The sequence below is a fragment of the Carlito syrichta genome, unplaced genomic scaffold (genome assembly GCF_000164805.1).
Source record: "Carlito syrichta isolate Samal-C Ts95f unplaced genomic scaffold, Tarsius_syrichta-2.0.1 Scaffold312209, whole genome shotgun sequence".
Classification (NCBI taxonomy): domain Eukaryota; kingdom Metazoa; phylum Chordata; class Mammalia; order Primates; family Tarsiidae; genus Carlito; species Carlito syrichta.
The window spans coordinates 828628-842423 of NW_007256305.1; the positions used below are offsets into that span (position 1 = coordinate 828628).

The 13796-nt window shown below is 42.6% G+C and overlaps 1 protein-coding gene across 4 annotated transcripts in view; it reads left to right on the plus strand.

Moving 5' to 3' along the window:
* The window catches only part of SPATS2L (spermatogenesis associated serine rich 2 like), a 180372-nt gene that overhangs the window by 1676 nt on the left and 164900 nt on the right, over positions 1-13796 (plus strand). The gene's annotated exons all lie outside the window — the stretch shown is intronic.

A 13796-nucleotide genomic window follows, 5' to 3' on the forward strand; every position in this document is an offset into this window, starting at 1 on the left:
ATCCCGGCGCCCGAGGGCTGTTGGGGGGCGCGGGGAGCTCCTCTCCGCCCTCTCTCACGCTCGGCTCCTGCGGGTCCCCGAGGGTCGCTCCACGCGCCCCGCCCCGCCCCGGGGTCCCGCTCCCTGCAGGCGCGGGGTGCAGGGCCCGGACTTTACCCGATCGGGGATGCGGCCGGAGCCCCCATCCTCGCGAGTCGAGGGATCCCAGCGCTCGGGGACTGGTGTGTGCCTGTGAACTTGATGGGTTTTTCAGTCCCCCGCAGTCCTGGCTGTAGCGGATGTCACGGTTTTGGAGACATGGCACTTTCATTAAAGATTCTTTCTGTACAGCATTTTCCTGCGAGTGCATTTTCACTTGCTCTCTTATTTTATTTTATTTTTTAATATTTACCAGCCCACAGACTTTTAAGACAAAACGACACTGAAATTTTAGGACTTGTGCAGAGAAAGAGGTTTTATGCTAGTTTTTAAAAGAGTAAGGTCGTATGTGATCTTTTTAACATCGTTTTAGTTTAAAGGAACGATTCATCGCCACTCTGACCGATTTTGTTTTGCAGAGATTAAGCAGATGTGTAATATGGCAGGGAAAGGAAAGGACAGGAAGTCAGAAATCGCTTCATTCTGAAAGAAAAAAAAGGACTATTCAAGTAACAAAACCAATCATTTTGAAAGAGACTCTGAAAATAAAGTGTAAAGTATCCTTCTGGATAAAGTATTTTGTAGGCCTTGTGAAATTGTGTTAGTTAACCAGAAAACAATGTGTTGTTAAATGGGGCAGTTTTATCTAGTAACTGTAGTGTTTAAAAACATCTGTGTATGATAATATTTGTTGGATTTTAACTGGGGGAAAAAAATCAACCTTGGAAATGCTTTTCTATTTGGACAAGGCAAGCACTGCAGTCTCTAATTAGAGTTTTGGAATAAACTCAAGCTGTGTTAAAAACCTATTTTGTGGAGCAGCAGAACAGAAAACATGTCAAATTCTGTATCTGTGTAACTTTAAATATGCACACACAGAGGCACACACACACAGAGACTAGCCCTAAAAGATCATTTGCATAAAAATACAATTACTTGGATGCAGAGAATAGTTAAGAAATTAGTAGAAAATGAACATCTGGGAAAGGAGTGTATTAATTGGCAATTTTCTTTCTTTAATCTCTGAAAATATTAAATGATTTCCTAAGAATCAACTTAGTTTAATGTGCTCATTAAGACAGGCAAAATGATCGGGGCTCCTTTTGTATTCATTTTGTTTTAGGGAGCCCCCTAATGAAAGTCTTCAGCTGATAGTTCCTCTGCTTGCACTGGTTTTCAAGAGGACGTTGTGAAGTACCCTGCCATGGCATGATCAGTGAAAGAAAATTTAGGCCACCCTACTACTGTCTTTGAAGCACTGCTGATCCAAAGCATCTTCAGCATCACCTTTGCTGTGTCAGGGGTGATCCTTCCCATCAGAAATTAAGCTTTAGGCTCACTTTGGCTCCTAATTTGTTAGCAGCTTCTCATTGTGCGATCAGAAAATCGTGCCCTCATTCACAATGAGTACTCATTCATGGTTGTGTCTTGGAGGTTTACAGGGGGTCTCCATTCAGTTACCTTTGTGCAGTTCTCATCAGCATCTTGTGAACTGGGGCCAGGACTAGGACTTCTGGTTACAGTTTGGATAAGATGAAGGAAGTCGAGGTTGCACATGGGGAGATGTAGGCCACTGCTACCTGTCTTGCCGTGTGACAAGAGTGGAGTGTGCGCTGTATGGATTCGACAGGTACTGCTTAGTCACTGCTCAGTAGTACTTTTTCTAAGTCATCTTCTATAGCACTTTCACTGTCATTTTTTTTTTTTGAGTTGAGTCTCACTCTGTCACCCAGACTGGAGTGCAGTGGCCTCTCCCGGCCACCGCAGCCTCGACCTGCTGGGCTCCGGCGAACCTTCTGCCTCAGCCTTCCGAGTAGCCGGAATTACAGGCGTGCGCTATCACTGTCATTTGACTGTGATCATTAAAATTTCTGTACATAGAACGGTATCTTTTGCAAGCATGGCACAGGACCTGAGGGTACAAATATGGACAGACTTACGTGATTGAGTCTGTTTATTGTTCTCTGAATGATTGTATATAATTCAGCTAATCAGTTCATTCCACCACTCTTCTTCCCTTCCACCTTTGAGTGTAACCACACAATTAAAATATGATTCTCTTGATATAAACAGTTAAAAACCCAGTAAACATAATTATAGAAGAAAAACAAACTTTTCTTTTTTTTCCTTCCCTTTTTTGAAGTAGTCTGCTATGAAGGTGTTATTTCCTTGACACATCAAAATGGCTAATTTGGAGTTGTGAGGCTTGTTATGTAAATAGGCCATATGTTGAATTTCTACAGAAGTTTATTCTTTCTGTGTCGTGGAAATGGATAGGATCCCCTAAGTACCAGAGCTGAGAAAAATAGTCTGTGAAGATCTATTTCTATTTACATAATTAAAAAAAAAAGTTTATTAGGTGGTATCTTTATTTTTAAAAATTAAATTTATTTACTATTTTATTATAGAGATGTGGAGTACAAGTAAGGATTAACTACACAAGTAGACTGCATGCAGGTGAAGTTTGGACCTCCAACTGGCCCTCACTTTCCCTGGTAAAGGTCCAGGTACCCTTTGTGAGGTTATATGTCCCTCACATCACCTACCCAAGCACCCAGCGACTGCTGATCCCTCCCTTGTGCTAATGTGACTAATGTTCAGGTCCCACTTATGAGTGAGAACATGCGGTATTCAGTTCTTTATTTCTGTGACAGATCACTAGGTATGATGGTCTTCTTAAACGGGATGTTTTCTTTTTTTCTTTTGAGTTGGAGTCTCACTCTGTCGCCCAGACTGGAGTGCAGTAGCACGCTTCCGGCCACCGCAGCCTCTACCTGCTGGGCTCCGGTGATCCTTCCGCCTCAGCCTTCCAAGTAGCTGGAACTACAGGCGTGCACTACCACACTCGGCTAATTTTTTGATTTATTGTAGAGATGAAGGCTCGCCAAGTTGCCCAGGCGGGTCTCGAACCCGCGGGCTCAGGCAATTCACTCACCTCGGCCTCCCAAAGCAGGGGATTACAGGCTGAGCCACCGAGCCCGGCCTAAACGGGATGTTTTCTATCTCTGCATCATACAGATCTTTATTTTTAGTCCTTACCAAGAAACCACTCCCATTTACCCACTTGCTTAATTAATAGACTTTTCACGGTGGATGTCTTACTGTCAGGCTACAGGCTGCACGCCTGATAACAAACTTTTCATGTTCTCTGCTAAACTTCTTACTTTACAATGAAAAGACTTTGCTTTGCTCAATACTTGTAGCATTCTCTTTATCACCCAGACTGGAGATCTAGGAAGTAGCCCTGACTGTCTCTCCTCTCTCTGCAAAACTGTAGGTCGAGGCCTGTTCCCTCTTCCTTTGTCACCATCTCCCCGAGTTAGCCCCACATCTCCTCTTCTTTCTTCACTGGCCCCTCAGGCCCTAGGCCATCAGCCATCACTGTTTTCTAGGATGACTCTAGTGGGCATCTTGGTCTCTCTGATTGCCTTCTCCCCATTCTGCTCACTGTCAACCCTTCTAAAGCTCTTCTCCTAAGAACCATTCTCCGATGATTGTCTCGTGAGAGCACTACATTGGGCTCTGGTTTCTCTGATTCTAAAGCGGGTGCCCTTTCCAGTAACACACTTTCCATGGCCTCCCCCATGACCCAGCCTCTCAGCCCGGTTTGGAGGTGCCTCAAATTAACTTACCAACTTCATTTTCTACATCTTTCTATCTTGAACCTTCTGTTCCTGCAAGTTGGATCTTGCTGCCCTTCTAAGATGACATGCTTATTTCTGTTTGTGCCTTTTGTTCATGCTCTGCCTCTTCCTTGTTTCTATGACCTAACCACATTCAAGTGCAAATTGGCCTGCTCTGATCATGTTACTCCCATTGGCTTCTTTTCCCCTTTGGTTGCATAGTTCCTTTAGACCATCTGATCCTCCTTTCAAAGGTTGTGTGCTTCATTCTTGCTTTCCCGACTAGATTGTAAGCTCCTTGAGGCCACTGATCTGCCTTATGTGCTGTCTTTCCATCTACAGACCCTTGGTCATAGCAAGCCCTTGAATAAATATACCTGGAAAATGAATGCACTCTAAGGGAGTTTTTTTTTTTTTTTTAATGATGGGCTTTGATATTGACTCTGTACTGCTCACCATTGGATCCCCAGAGTCTAGCCCACAGCCTGACACCTAGTCATGACCTCAATAAATATTTGTTAACATAGAAATTAATGTTGACATTGGATGAAAGGGATAGGCATTTGAAGGAGGCATCTGTCAAAGAGATTTTCTCCATTTTTCTTCAGTGGTTCTAATCAACTTCTCCATTCATCAGCTATGAGAATTCTGAGGACTCGGCATTTCCCAGAGTTGAGATAATGATGGAGTCTGGCAGTTGTGAGTTGGAATTAAGAAGGCTGGAGTTATTTTAAGGTGGAGTGATGGGTCCCAGTAGTGAGCAAAAAAAAAAGCATTCAGGCTTTATGCCAGTGTATTATACATAAAACAATTAGGCTAAAGTTATATGTTATATAAAAGTTCAGCTTATATGTTATATAAGAAGTTCCAGGCTGTGTTGCAGGGCTACTCAGCCTTTTCATTTAAAAGCATCCTTGTAAGTTAAAAACAAACAACATCCAGGTAATTTATCTGCAGGTAAAAGGTGATGTAGAGGGGAGTCTGCCCATTCATCACATTGTATTCGGGGCAAAATTTAATTCTTTGATAAGTCTTGTTTTGTACAAAGCACCATTTCTGCTGGGACAGAGTTGATAGTCCATCAAGAGAAATAACAAATGCATCCCAGAAACACAAATCTAAGAGAGCTCAGAAGGGAAAAATTTCCTTCTGTTGGAGGGTGGAGGGGATCTTCCTAGAGTAACAGTTGTTTGAGCTTATTATTGAAAGGATTTGGATAAGATTTCAATAGCTGTTGAGAATATAAGGATGGGGGAAGGGTGACAGGGTGAGTTCCAGGGTTTTTTGACTCTGGCTTTTGCTCTTACGTTATTGCCACTTCTGAGCTGAAACCCAGCGAGGACTCTCCTGGGCATTGGTGGTCTGCAGTGTTCAGCGGCAGAACCCAGAGAATATACAGATACCTGCAATCATTCCACGTGGTGCCAAGTGCTGAACTGACTGTGACATAAAATGCAAAATAAATCTTGGAAGCAGCATCACCAATGTGTTCCTGGGTAGCTTCCAGCTCACTTAGAATGCTCGAAAAGGCCTGCTGCGTTATGGAAATGCCGCCGAGTGTTGACTCTTTCACAGTAATGTAATGCGAGGTCTACCCCAGATTGTGTTCCCAAGCAGCCGGCCGTCTGTGGGACACGGCCTGTCACCCCTAGCAGAGCTGGATAGAGTAGTAAACATGCTGTTGATACAGAACCCTCGTTCTGATTCTTGGAACTACCTCTATGGACTGTAAACTGGAACCAGGGGGGATCAGTTTCAGGAAGACAGACTTGGGGTCCATATAAGGATGGTCACCTTGTGGTGGGGTCATGCTGTTTCAGGAGGTGGTAAACACCCTTCATGAAACATGTATATGCATAGGCTGTACCAGGCAACATGCTATTTAATTACATGATTATCTCCTTTATTCTCAAAACAATACTATGTGGTACATACTCTTATTACACTCATTTTACTAAAGAGCAAAACAGACCTGGAGAAGTTGAGTAGCTCGTAATTTGTAGAGCAGGAATCAAGTGCAGGCAGTTTGAGGGCAGGAACTGCATATGCACTGTGAGGAAGAAAGGGTACCAACACTGGGGGCCATTTGGACTTTTAAGCTTCCTTCTTCACACTAGGATTGATTATTTAATTCTTAGGGATCTAGATGCTGTCACAACAACTCATTCATTGTTAGCAGCACCCAGTTCCTAAAGATTCAGAACACAGTGAATGTCGTCTTCATTATCAATCATCGTAATCACTTACTGATCATCCTCTTTCAACCTCAAAGGGATCTTGCCAGGTAGGGATTGTGTGCCCTTATTGGAAAGGGACACTGAAGCTCAAGGAAGTTCCAGAACTCGATTGAACCTGCAGAGTTGATAAATGGCAGATAAGTCTGTTTATATCTGACACCTAAGCCCTTGCTTTTTCTTACAACACCCTGTGAGGTAATGCATGGTGATCCTGAAAATATTTACCTGTCACCTCTGCACAGAAACCAACCAGGCAGAGAAGCCACAAGCTGTCAACAACCACTATGACTCTATGAATGAGAAGTGCAAAGGTGCGTGGAAGACTCGGACGTACCAAGACCACAGACATGGAGCTCCAGTGATTTCTTCCTATGCTCCTGTGTCAGTTTATCTGACTTTCTGCATGATGCATAGTACTATGAAAGAAAGCAAGAACCTTCTTGTGTAATGATACTGCATTGATCTTTCTAATGGAGGAAACACAGTTTTGCAGGGAGGAGGTTCTATCTTTCTTATACGTGCTAGATCCTCCCGCTACTTGCTTCCTGTCCCCTTCTTCCTGTTTGAGGCCAATTCTGCTGAACGCTGTTCCTTCTTGCTTCATGACCTCTTCTTTGGGGTCTCACCCTTCCTTTTCTTCTGGCACACAAGCATACGCAAGTCTTTTTCATCCTTTATAGAAACAAAACAAAATCCATGTGGTCCTTTCTTTCTGGGTCTGAATGTGTTTGTCTCATTTCTAGACTTAGCAGGCTGCTCCTTAAAGGACCTGCAGTCCCCACCTGCCCTCCATCTGCAACCCACTTCAGTCCTGTCCTCTCCTGCTGGCCACCTCTGCTAATCAAACCACAGGTTCCATTTTCTAGGACTGTCTTCCATTTCTTGGCCTTCGCATGGCATTTAGTGTTATTGACCGCTCTCTGCTCTTTGAAGTGCTGCCTGCCTGTTTTCTGAGTTATTCCTCTCTCCTCATTAATTTTCCTGTTGCCCAACTGCTCTGTGTTGGGCTTCTCCTTGGAGTCCTCTCCTCCTCCCAAGCCTCAGCGTCCCAGGAGCTCAGCCTTTCAGCCCTCTGCTCATGGTCACATCTGCCCTGAGGCAGCTTTTATGCTGTTTTTCCCTGTATGCCATTGATTCTGTGGAAATCTACATCTCCGACCTTGAATTCTTATCTGATATCTGCTCCAGGTACCTGAACAAGTTCCAAATATGACTTCTCCCAACTCCAGTCCAGCACATCCCTTCTGGGTTCTCTATCTCAGTTCACGAAATCTGCTTCACCATGTTTAAAATCTGGAAGCTGTTCTGGATCTCTCTCTTTTCTTCAACCTCTTTATGTTATTGGCCAGCCAACCTTGCAGAGGGACTGTCTTTTCAAACTCTCTTGAATCTACCCTTCCCTCTTGAAACCTCCTTCCCTCCTCTTGAGGACTAAGGCAGTAGCCTCACAACTGGTCTCTCTGCCTTCTGCCTGACCTGCTTCCAGTTTTCTTCCCACACTGCTGCCTTTCTGAAAGGCAAACCAGATCACAACTCTCCGCTGCTTAAAATTGTTCAGCGGAGTTTCAGCATCTTCAGATTAAAATCTCAGCTCCCGGGCAAGGCACGTAAGCTGCTTTGTGATCTGGGCCTTGCCTTCTGGTGTGTCAGAGTCTCCTCTGATGATCCCGGTCCTCACTGTCTCCCCCTGCCCAGGGCATCCCCATTAAAGAAAGCAATGATTGGAGGGATAGGAACAGAGAAGAGATTCTAGAATTGTGCTGTTCTGTACTGTTGCCACTGGCTGTACAGGGCTGTTGAGCACTTGAAACAGAGCTAGTCCAAGCTGAGATGTGCTGTGAGTGTAAAATACACCACAGCTTAGAAAACTATATAGAAAACAAGAATATAAATTATCTCATGTGACACTTTTTAATGCTGGTTATATATTGAAACAGTCATATTTTGGATATAGTGGGTTAAAGAGAATATATTATTAAAATTAATTTCATGTTTATTTTTAATTTTTAAAAAAATGTGGTCACTAGAAAATTTAAAATTACCTGTGTGGGTGGTAGCCTAGTTTTATGAGACAGTGTTGTCATAGAACATCTCCTCATTTCCAGGAGATGCATCCTGTATGAGCCACGTCCATGAGCTTATTGAATGATTAAGTCAGCCCTGTTTTTATAGAGAAGCAGCAATGGCTCAGTTTTCTAAATCCAGAGGTATACAGTACTTTGGATAAAATTCAGAATTGTAGCGACGGATTCTGAGTGTTATAGCTGGAAGTCTTTCGTACAATATATACAGTGTGAAAAGCACTATCAAAGCACAGCTGGCCCAGCAGCCCCACCCGGTCACCATCAGGAGTGGGAAGCAGGAATCCTTGTGGTGTGGGAGAGGGGGCTTTGAGATAGACAGTAGAATAGGGAAAGGGGGAGTGGAATCACAATCCCTGCATGCCTCTTGCTTGTGAGGCACCAGGAGAAAGAGAGAGCCAGGACTCCGAGATCACCCATCCTGCCACGGTGGCCAGAGTCCCAGCTCCCCTACATCTAGCTCTGGAATCCTCAGCAAGGTAATGAGTCAGTGAGATTTGAGTGTCCATATGCACATCATGCAGTCATGTGCATCAAACAAAATGACGTGCCCAGCACTGAATGGTGCTCTACAGAAGTCAGTGGTGCCATAGGACACCAAGGGCAACAATCTGGTGATCAGTTGGCCCAAAAGATTAGGCGGGAAGGGCACATGAGCTGTCAGAAAGACCCAGAAGATTGTGTGTTGTGCCCTGAGAGATTTGCGGAGCTTTATGTGTTCCCAGTGGAAATGCCAACCTGTTATAGGAAACCAGAGTTGATCAGGTTTGGGCAGGAGGAGCAACCCTCCTTGAGGAGGTGATGGGAAGAAACCATGACAGTCAAGATAACAGCCAGGAGGATAAGGTTCCAGTGAAATCTGAGAGGCAGTACAACCCGTGTCTTCTCTACTGCGTGGCTTGCAGGCTGCATTCTGTTGAACTCTGGTTCCGAGAGGAACATCCCTTCTTGGTTTCAACCTGGGCAGCTGTTTTTATTTGGTTTACATAATAGGCGTTTGTATAAGACTTTAAGGTGAAAGGTTCGTGTGCTAAGAATAAAAGTTTGAACGTCGTATATCTACAGAAAATGGCCTTCATGTGGTTCTCTCTCCCTTATTTGCAGGATCAGGACCAGTGTAGGCCCTTCCCTCTGAACCTCAGTGACTCACATTGGGTTGACCCTGCTGTCTGCCCTGCCCTGGCAGCCATAAATCAGCCTCATTCTTAGAGAACTCAGTTTTCACTTTTGCACTGGGCTCAACTTTGTCTCCCACATTCTCAAGTTCCAGCTTTGAGTTCTCGTGTGGGAATCCCAAATTGTCTTGGGTAAGGGTCCTGTCATGTCTCTCCAAAGCCTTCTTGGGACTATAGTATTGCCCCTGAGCTACAGGCCCTAAGGCTGGGTCACTGCCATTTTCTTCCAGGCCTCTTTAGTACTGACACCTACCAGCTGTGGTCAGGAAACTTAACAGATATTTGTAGAATTGAAGAGCTTCCTGGATGCTGGCTATTCTATGGCTCCAGACCCCGACACCAAAAGTTTCTTGCCAGTTGTCTGTGCCACTCCTCTCTGGGTCCCATTGGTACCATATATGCATCTAGTAAGGAGAAGGGAAAGGCAGATATAGGACTGATTTTCTTAAATTATGATACACCTGTGTCTTTGTATCCAGTGGGAGGGCTGGTCTTACATTTGGATGAAAAAGGTGGCTGCCTTTATGGTGTGGTTTCAGAATCCATTCTACTGGAAAGGGCACTTCAAATATCAGCAGTTTCATGCTCTCTGATATGTGAAAGCCAGCATTATATGAACTCCATTCTCTTTCCTAAGATCAGTATGGTTTAGAAGAAGAAAAGGACAAGCTTTAGCTTTTAAAAGACCTAATTTTGACTCATGTAATTGCTGGCTGTATGAACCTAAGCAAGTTATTTAATGTCCCTGAACCTCAGTTTTCTCATGTATGAAGTGAAATTAATAATATATACTATTTTGTTATGATTTAGTTATGACTAAATAAGATAAAATATAAAGTGCCAAGCACCAGAGTCTAAAATGCAAAGGCTGTGGCAATGGTAACTTAAAATTGTTAGACATTCAATCCTCAGGATGAATAACTGTATAGACCCTTCCCTGAGACTGATAAGGAGAGTTAATGAAATCTGGTTCAAGAGGCCCAGATTTTACCCAACCAAGGGTGAAAAAAGACCAGAGGCAGGTTGCCTTCATATTTTGCTTGAGTCCTTTCCTGCCTAATAGTTTGCATTTGTGAAAATATCCATCTGAGTCTGTGGGTACAGCATGAAGCCATGGGGAAAAAAAGGCATGTTTACATCCTCTGCTGGGATAGCATAACAATTAACAAAGCAGGTTTTTAAATCTCTGAATAGTCAGGTGTACTGCCATCAAAATAAACTTTTATTTCTATTCTTTGCTGATAAATTACAAATAACGGATGCCACTAAAATACCCTGAAGGGGAAGATTCATATACAAATTAGACACCAGGGACAGATTTTTCACACTTACTTTGTTGGAGCCATTCTTTCCTTAGCTGTGGGTGTTTGGGACGTTCTTTTGTTAAAGCCTTTGTTGCTTACAAAAAGAAGGAAAAAGCTTTAGTATTGAAGAAAAGAATGATTTTGATTGGAGGCAATATTGTTCTTGGTGTGGGCTGGCTTTCATATATTGTGGTGATTGCTAATACATAAGCGAGAAAACCCGTTTGCTGAAGTGCCGTAAACAGCAGTGAGACAGTCTGAGCTGACATACTGCCACTTCTGATCGACAAGTGTTTATTGTAGCAGTGTGAGCAGTCCTGTAATTTTTAAAGAGGAAAGTGGAAGATGTTATGCTGGTTCCTGGAGCTGCACATGGCCTGATCTGGCAGGTCTTTGTCCTTTCTTATATATTTCTCCCATGAAATTTGAATGGTGGATTCAGTACATGCACTGGGTTTCCAGTGACTTTAGCTTTTGGTGTAACTGATCACCCCCACTGCAACACTCTAGCCTCAATTTAGTGCCACATCAAAATCATGACCACTCAAGGAGAAAATGTAAGTCTACTGCCTCAAAAATTAAAAATAAAGACACTTAAAGATGTTATTTAGTACTGATTTGTGGCACTGAATATATAAACTCATTTATTGTTCTGATATTCCCCGAGCAAGAACTGTTTCAGCTGCAGTGGATGATATCAACTAGGGTTTCTATGGCAACACTAATTTATAATTTTCAAACTTTTGTAGAATTTCACCTTCTGGACTCTTCTGGATTGCATTTAAATTTACATTTTTTCTCATTTATTAAGGTGAAGCATATTTAGATATTACTTACATAAACATCCTAAGAGTATCTTCATGAAAGCTCTGATGAGAAATTAAAGTGTAGAACGTGGGCATTGGACAGGGTTAGTGGATACAGTGGTCTAATGTTCCACCAAATGCAGGGATCCCTTCCATGTTATCCCAGTGGCCATTTGAACCTGGCCAGGCATGAGATGTTTACAACATTATGATATCAAGTCATGCTAATGACTGTAGTCTGCAGTGCTCCCAGATCTTAAGCCTTGTCTTATTTGTGGTAAGACCAATGCTCATTAGCAAGGACAAGTGGACAAAATATTTTAAAACCTCTTCTTCCTCATAGTGCATTGAAATCTGCCTCCCTACACAGCTCCCTTGCTGACCTGCCATTGCCCTCGGGAATGCCACAGAATAAATATGCACCTTCTGTGTACTAACTCTTCAAATATTTGACCCCAGCAGATGTATCTCCTGCTGGAAGTTTTTCTGCTTTCAGAGTCGTGTGGTCCTAGTTCGCTTAAATGATAGCTCTCAACCTGTTCATGTTCCACTGGGCACCCACCCCTCCTTCCATAACATCCTAAAAGTGAAGCATCCTGAACTCAATACCCTACCTCTGAGTACTCTGAGCAGTAGAAAACACAGGGCTGCTATTAACTCCCTTGGTCAGGGCAGCCTTCTTTGATTTATCTAGCCAAATAGTGTGGTGGCCTCCTTTGTGAGTCAGGAGCAGTGCATTGTTAGTTCATGTACAAAGTCAGATCCAACTTCCAAGTCTTTTTTCTTAGCAGCTGCTGTAAAGCCAGGTCTCCTTTGTTCTCTGCTTGAGCAATTAATCGTGCATGCCTACTTCGAGAACTTTACGTTTATCCTTGTTAAATGTTGTCTCTTGTCAAATTATTTTTCCTCTTTATCAAGGCAGTTTTGAATTCTAATTTTTCAATTCAATTTGTTAGAGATACTTTCACTTATTTATCAGTTGCATGTTTGAAAAAATGGAACTTTCTCTGTTGTTGATAAAATGCTGACCAAGATGGGTCAAAGACAGAGTCTTGTGACTTTCTACGAGAGAATTCTTGACGACAGTATGTGAATGTTGTTAGTTTTTTTAAAAAAAACTAGTTTGATAATCTTTCACTGGTGATTACTTTCTTGGCCAAGAGGACACAGTCAGGGAAAGACTTAGTCAAATGCCTTAGGGATGCAGTCATTGTTGGCTCACACGTGGAAATAATAGCATATGCTCATGAAGAACAGCGTTCATCTGGACTAACATTTAGATAGCATTAATTTTTCTTTTAAAAAATTTACTGAAAGTCACATTTAAATCACCTTATTTTTAATGTATTTGAAAAAGAAATAACAATTTTGTAAAATAAACTCGTGTCTCACCCACCTATCATTTAAACTCACGTGAGTTTGTTTGGCTCGAAGAGATTGCTGTTTAGTTCATTGTTCAGGTCTCCTTATGGAATCATGGCTCTTAGAGCAAGTTGAGGGAGTGACAGGAAATTGCTCCTTAGGAGTCACTCCAACACATCGTTATAATCACCCCTTCTGGGACAGACAGTCGCCACGCTGAGGCATGTCCAAACCGTGTGCCGGCGCCTACATAGGTGGCTCCATGACAGTGTTGCTAGCGTGGCCATGACAGAGAAATTATTGATGGCATTGTGTCACTAATGGAGGTGTTTTCTCTTAGCTGAAAATTCTGTGTCATTTGAAAAAAGGTTATTGTCCTCTCTCACACAAATTCTTTGACTTTTTATATTAATGTCAAATGTATTATTTGACATTACGATGCTCTCTATACTATATCTTGTTCTATTCATGTACAAAATAGTTTTTTAACATGTTTTTTGCCTTGGACTAAATAGAAAAAAAAATTATTTAAAATAATAGTACCCGAGAGACCTAGATCTATATAATAAGTCAAATAATACTCGATTGCTTCATAAAAACACTAGTATTTATGTAATACTTTATATTTTTCAAAGTGCTGTCTCACATTTTCTTTTTTTGATTAAAAAAATATCTGAGGTAGGATTGGTGGTAGTAGGAATCTGCCGGGGGAGGGGGAGCATACTTCATCAACAAGGGTACCTGCATAATGAACATTTGTGTATCTAACCCTGAATTGTACCCCACATCTTTAAAATAAAAAATAAATAAATTAAAAATTTTTCTGATTGTAAAACTAATACATGCTCATTAAATTTAAAAGATACTAAAATGGATACAGCCAGGCTCGGTGGCTCAGCCTGTAATCCTGCGCCTTTGGGAGGCTGAGGTGAGTGGATTGCCTGAGCCCGTGGGTTCGAGACCCGCCTGGGCAGCGAGACCTCATCTCTACAATAAATCGAAAAATCAGCCGGGCGTGGTAGCGCGTGCCTGTAATTCCGGCTACTCGGAAGGCTGAGGCGGAAGGATCG